This window comes from Rhinopithecus bieti, unplaced genomic scaffold (genome assembly GCF_001698545.2).
Source record: "Rhinopithecus bieti isolate Rb0 unplaced genomic scaffold, ASM169854v2 scaffold_68553, whole genome shotgun sequence".
Classification (NCBI taxonomy): Eukaryota; Metazoa; Chordata; class Mammalia; order Primates; family Cercopithecidae; genus Rhinopithecus; species Rhinopithecus bieti.
Window position 1 is genome coordinate 1,258,685 of NW_016826183.1, and position 6,857 is coordinate 1,265,541.

Consider the following 6,857-nt stretch of genomic DNA (forward strand, 5'->3'; position numbering starts at 1 on the left):
AAGTCTGGCTCTGTGTAGCCTGCCATGCTGGGCCAGGTGTCCCTGAAGAGAAGGGAAGCTCTACTCAGCCCAGACAAGGCCACAGTGTCGACAAGGGGACAGTGTGGATAAATCAGCATAATCTTGTGACTATGACTATTGGTGAGAATAACTAACAAACTAACAGTGATGATGACTGCTAATGGTCACGTGGAGACAGATGTAAATTTTAGTCTAACAAACAAGAAAGTAAGATCAAGTCATTTCTTTATTTTCTTTAATTCCATTCAATTCTAACTTCGGTCCCCCATCTGCCATCAGGCAGGAAACTGAATCTCAGCCAGGCATCAGGGAGGCCCTGGAGTCCTCCCTTAGTGGCCCACCCTGGTCACTGTGGGGATGCCCACTGTCCAGCCCAGTGGACGCCTAAGGAGTTCAGCAACTCTGCTGCCCCCGATGGGAACCCCAGAGGCCCTGCCTGCGGGCTGGTCCTTCTGATGGCTCAAAGTTCTTCCCTCTGCAGCCAGGCCATCCCCCCAGGGATCCCCAAGTCCCCTCCACATCTGGGACCTACCCCTGAACATCCAGCAAACCTCCACCCTTTGTTTCCACTTTTCTCAAATACAGGGAGAGAAGTTTCTTACAAATGGCTTCTGTTTTGACCATGTAATATGACTCACACTCACCTCACCTGAAGAAACAAGGAACATGAAAACCGGGTCGCCCCATGAAATAGCAGGTGGGGGGAAACCAGAGAGAAGACACCAAATCACGTACCTCAATGAGCGCATCTCTCACCAGCACCCTGCAGCAGCTGGCCAGGGGCAGGTACTGTCCGAGCCTCACCACAACCCAACCTTTACAGCAGCCCCATGGGGAAGGAGCAATTACGATCCCATTTCAGAAATGAGGAAAGTAAGGTAAGGACATGCTAAGGGACTCGCCAGCAGGGAATGTGACATCAGAAACCCCATCCAACCAGCAGAGGTCCAGGGAGAAAGGCTCCCCCATTGTGGTGGCTAATTTTATGTGTCAGCCTGTCTGGCTATGGTCCCAGTCATTTGGCCAAACAGTAGTCTGGATGTTGCTATGAAGGCTTTTTTTCTTTTTTTTTTTTTGAGATATGATTAACATTTAAATCAGAAGACTTTGACTAAAGCTGATGACACTCCATACTACTGGTGGGTCTTATGCAATCAGTTGGAGGCCTTAAGAGCAAAGACCGAGATTTCCCAAAGAGGAAGGGATTCTTCTGAAGACAGTAACATGGAAATCCTGCCTGAGTTTCCAGACCACTGCCCTGTGAGACTCAGACCCAAGACAGTAACCCCAACTCCTCCCAAATTTCCAGCCTATTGATTCGTTTCTTTGAAGAACTCCAACTATAACACATCCCCACCTCTATGTGGACAGTGTGGGGAGATTTCCCAGGAAAGCCCAGACTTTGGTCAGAGAATTCAGGACCCCATCTGGCACCAGTTACACCATCAACCCCCACCCCTTGCCACCTCTAGTGCCCCTTGCTTCCCCCGATAGCATTTATTTACTTGGGGTTCAGGTGGACCTTGATCTAAACACATCCCTCTTAGCAGAGAAGTTCCAATGATGCATGAGTATGTGTATGTTGACTTGAGTCCTGTTTATTTTTCTTTCAAAATACATTTTTCCTTCTAAATGTCTGTCTACTGACAAGTTTGGATCTGTCTTCATTGTTCTGTAATTGCCACTGAGATGTGTTATTCAGTGTGATGAAAATCCCCATTGCATTCCTCTAATTGAAGGTTTTAAGGAAGGAAATGTGTTCAAGACAACAGGCATCCATACTCAAGATTGGACATCACCACCCAGGCCAGCAAGCCAGGTAGGGAGAGTGTGTGGACATGGGTGTGTTGGCTACAAACAAGCGTCCCCAGTCAGTTGGGTTACTCTGTGGGGGAAAGTCAGCCAAGCCATTTACCTGGACCCAAATAGTCAAAGAGAGGTTTTAAAAATATTACAATCCACTGAGTTAGCTGAAGGTAGTCATACGCTAGGACAGAAAACTAAAAAACTAGAAAAAGTTGTTTTTTTACATTACTAACAACAAAAGGATCTAGTGGAAATCTTAGGGAGATATACTTTCTCCAAAAGCTTCATTTTGACAAGAATCATGCATTCATGAGACCTCAAAACACTCTAGATCCTGATGCACTATCAGGATTTGCATTTTAGGGTGGACGTGTTTTTATAGACTTGAACATGTTGGATCTTTGGGGCCTTTTGAATTTTATAATCCTCTCTCATGTGGCGAGAGGAGTCAGTGTAGACAGGGGGTTGAGTAAGAAGGAACCTGGAATAGACTTGTGGTTAATCAGGTCGCCAGGGGCAGAAAGGGCCAGTCAGGGCCAGGTGGCTGAGCCAGACAGGATCGGGTTCCTTGGAACCTTCAGGAAAAGACTCTCGGCCCAGTCACCTTGGACTGTGCTGGGTGAGCCACGGAAGGCGGGTTTGTTTATTACAGGAGCTCTGAGACCCTCTCATTAGATAGGGACTATGTACTAAGAATCTCCTGCAGAGCAGGAATGCTGGAGCAAATATTGTGGGAGGCATTTGCCAAACTCAAGCGACAACAGTGAACATCAGAGAAGGAGCCAGCATTTACCCTTGGGGAACAGGTGCCAGCCAGCAGCTGCGGGTTTCCCTGCAGGCAGGATGGCTGAGCCAGCTGTAGTCTGGCCCCAACGCCCATTGGGTGGGGAAGGGATAGCAGCAGGCTCTAAACATGCAGAGCCTCCAGGGCCTCCATGGAAGCTGTCTGGGTGCTTTGAGTGGGACCCATATCACACCTTTTCTTGAAAGATAAATTGAGTCAGGCCATCCAAATAAGTTTGCCCGCAAACCTCAGCCCCTCTTTCTAGGGTTCCAGAGTCACACAGACCTCCTTTTGCATTCAGCACCTTCCAAGTTGGTATCACAACCAAGCTAAGCACAAGCCCCAGAGCACCAAGGGGACCCCTGCCTGGAACAGGGATGCAGTGAGAGTGCCTGCTAATGGGCTCAAGGTCCTGGCATGAACAGCCAGAATCAGACGGGCTATAAAGGAGTCAGCTGGGCATCCCCCACCCTGGGAATGAGGACGTCGGCATCCTTCCCTCCTCAGAGAGCCCGGCGAGTCTCACCCTCAGATTCCAGGGCCGGGAACCTGCTGCAGGCTACCACTGGCCCATTGAACATCCAGAGGAAGTGCTGTGCACCCACATCTGAGCCCACCTCTAAGCTCTGAGTGCCCACCCCAAATACCACCCTTTATCTCCTCACTCCTCCTTCCTTCCCATGGACCCTGGTCCCCATCCTCATGGCAATCTCTGCTCTGACATTCACCCCTTCCAGGTACCCTCTCTCCAGGCCCCTTCGGGCTACACTCGCTCCCCAGCCACCTGGACTCAGGAACCGTCAGCTCCGCTCCTGGCAGCACCTCTAAGCCTTTGCCTCCTCCCTGCTGTGCCAGTGCCCATTACTTCCCTAAAACTTCCTTCCCACTTGGGAGTTTTCTAGAAAAATAAGTGTGGACACCTGGCCAGTGGCTACCTGATGAGCAGCAGCTGGTGTTGCTGGCTGGCACCCACCCCATCTCTCTGTCTGGGGAGACTGCTCTGCTCTCTGTCCTCTCTCCCCTGCACCTCCCATCCCACCGCCCACTCCCCTGCTCTTCCTGGTTCCCTTCTTGCCTGCTAGTTTTAACTGATTACCATCTTATGTTGTAACTTAAACTCCTGGGTGATCTCACTCATTGTGTGTCTCTACCTACTATTTCAGTGTAATCTGTACCCAAGGCCTATTCCTTAATTCCAGGTCCCCATTTCCAATAGCCTGAGTGTTCTCTGACCCAAACCAAGATCATTACATTCCTTGATGTACTTCTCTCCCCACCTCCATCTCTGCCAGTGCAGTACTCAAGCATACAACGTGGGTGGCATCTGAACCTCTCTCTTTTCTTCACACCTCCTGCACCAACTACTCATCAATACCCTCGTCTTGTGCCACCAGGATGGATCAACCAATAGTCTTAACCTCCCTTCCTTAAGTGTGTTAGGATTTGGTTCAGTTGCCTATAACAAAAAACGTCCAACCCATAGAAATTAAAACATAAAAATATATTATTATCTCACATAAAATAACCTCAGATGGTTAGTCTCTGAAAGAAGTCCTGACTTAGTCTCTGGCATGAAAAGTCTGGAGCCTCCACACCAGAGGTTTATTTGGGAGACAGGTATAGTGACCCCATGGATGCCAGGGCCCAGGCTACTTCTATCTAGCTCCTTCCTGTTCCCAGTACATTGCCTCATCATCCAAAGCAGCTGCTGAAGCTCCGGCCATCACATCCACATTCCAGACAACAGGAAAGAGGTCGAGAGGATGAAAGTTATGCCTCTGTCTTTTGAAGATAGTTCTTAGACACTTCACACAACATTTCAGCTTGCGTCTTATTGGACAAAAGCTGACTCCAAAAGAGGTAGAACCATTTTTCATTTATTTATGCCTCAAACAAAACTGGGGTCTGTTACTGTGGAAGAAGAGGAGAATAGACACAGGGAAGCAACGAGCCTTTGTGGCCACACCACAGCATTTTCTCCAAATAAGCACCAAGATGAAGTACAATCATCCCTCAGTACCCATGGGAATTGGTTCCAGAACCACCCCCAACCCCTACAGATTCCAAAATCTAAGAATGCTCAAGTGCCATATAAAATGGCATAGGCTGAGTGCAGTGACTCACACCTGTAATCTCAGCACTTTGGGAGTCCGAGGTGGGAGGATCACTTGAGCTCAGGAGTATGAGACCAGCCTGGGCAACATGGCAAAACCTCATCTCTACAAACAATACAAAAATCAGTCAGGCATGGTGGTGCATGTCTGTGGTCCCAACTACTCGGGAGGCTGAGGTGGGAAGATAGCTTGAACCCAGAGGCAGATGCTGCAGTGAGCCAAGATTACAACACTGCACTCCAGCCTGGGTGACAGAGCAAGACCCTGACTCAAAAATAAAATGGCATAGTATTTGATATAACCTATGCAATCCTCCCTCAAATTTTAAATCATCTCTACATTATTTATAGTACCTAATACAATGTAAATAGTTGTATTTGGGTTTTTTCTCTTTTTCCTTTTTTTTACTCACATTAAATACATCAGTAAATCAGCAATCACATTCTGTTACCACAGTTGTTATGTTGGGAGAGGAATAAGGTAATTGCTTTCTTAGAAGCAAAACTAAAACAACAACAACAACAAACAGAACACTGCATCCCTGCCTCCACTGCCTTAAAAAAAAAAACTGGTCAGAAGGAAAAAATGAGCTGGGAAATTTAAAAACACTAAGATACCCAAGCCCAACAGAGCTCAAAGGCAGGCAGAAGATCTCGTGGGAAGTAGAGGGAAGGCAGCCCATAGCCCAGAAGCTAAGACCAGATCCTGTTCCTGTGGGGGTCGGGGAGGGAGAAGCCTGGAGAAGTGGTTTCCGAGCCCCACTGTGCAGGAGTGAAGATGTTTCAAGACAATGAAACATCTTCATTCCTGCTCCATGGGGCAAGGCTGCACAGAGAAAGAACTTCATTTCTAAGAGACTTTAGAAAGCCATCCTAGTTCTTCCATTTGTAAAAAGGATGCACTGGGTGCTCTGAGGGGCTAGAGTCTTCTGGGAAAGGAAGCTAGAAATGTGTGTGTTTCAGGGCCATGGGAGCTAAGGCTGCCACTGGAAAAGGAAGGGAACTGAGGCCTAAGAGGAAGAACCTAAGCTGGGTCCTTCAGAATCTCAGCTTCATAGATTTCTCAGCTGTTCTGGGATAGAAGGCAGTCTACAAGCCAAAAGGGCAGAAAGGTTCCAATCCTACATCACTGTGACCCTCCGTCTCCTTCTCCTTCTCTCCTCTCCTTCCTTTGTTCCTTCCTTCCTCTGTTTCTCTCTTTTTCTCTCTCTGTTTCTTTCTTTCTTTCTTTCCCAAAATTCTGGGCTGGAACAAGGAACTTAAAGTTCTCTTTTGCCTTGATGGCTTCCCACAGACATCTTAAAATACGTGATGAGGGATATGAAGAAAGGCTATAGATTTAGAAAGGACCAGGATCCTCTGATAATATGAGCCAGTTGCAAGGTACCTTTAGTGCCAGTCATTCCCTGTCCACAGAAACAGGTGGTATGATATAAGAGCACCCCAATGAGGCCTCTGTGGTATTAGCCCCTAGCAGTACCTGAATTAAACCATTGGTTACATGGTGAGGAGGGGTGGGGATTAAGGATGGAGGGACAAAATTCAAGATATTAACAAAAGAGAAAAGAAACAGGGCCTGATAAGAGACAGAAGATAGAACAGACTATACAGTGGGAATAAAGATCATGCCTATTTACAGGGAAGTAGAAAAGACATGGTGGGCACCAAATATTGGGGGAACCCCCACACCCAATATTCAACGTGGGTTCTTTTCTATTTCCCTAAGCATCGGCTGGTCTGAGAAATAAAGGGAAAGAGTACAAAAGAGAGAAGTTTTAAAGCTGGGTGTCTGGGGGAGACATCACGTGTCAGCAGGTTCCGTGATGCCCCTTGAGCTGTAAAACTAGCAAGTTTTTATTAGCAATTTTCAAAAGGGGAGGGAGTGCACGAATAGGGTGTGGGTTACAGATATCACATGCTTCACAAGGTAATAAAATATCACAAAGCAAACGGAGGCAGGGCGAGATCACAGGACTACAGGATGGGCAAAATTAAAATTGCTAATGAAGTTTCGGGCACACACTGTCATTGATAACATCTTATCAGGAGACAGGGTTTGAGAGCAGACAACCTGTCTGACCAAAATTTATTAGGCAGGAATTTCCTTGTCCTAATAAGCCTGGGAGCGCTACA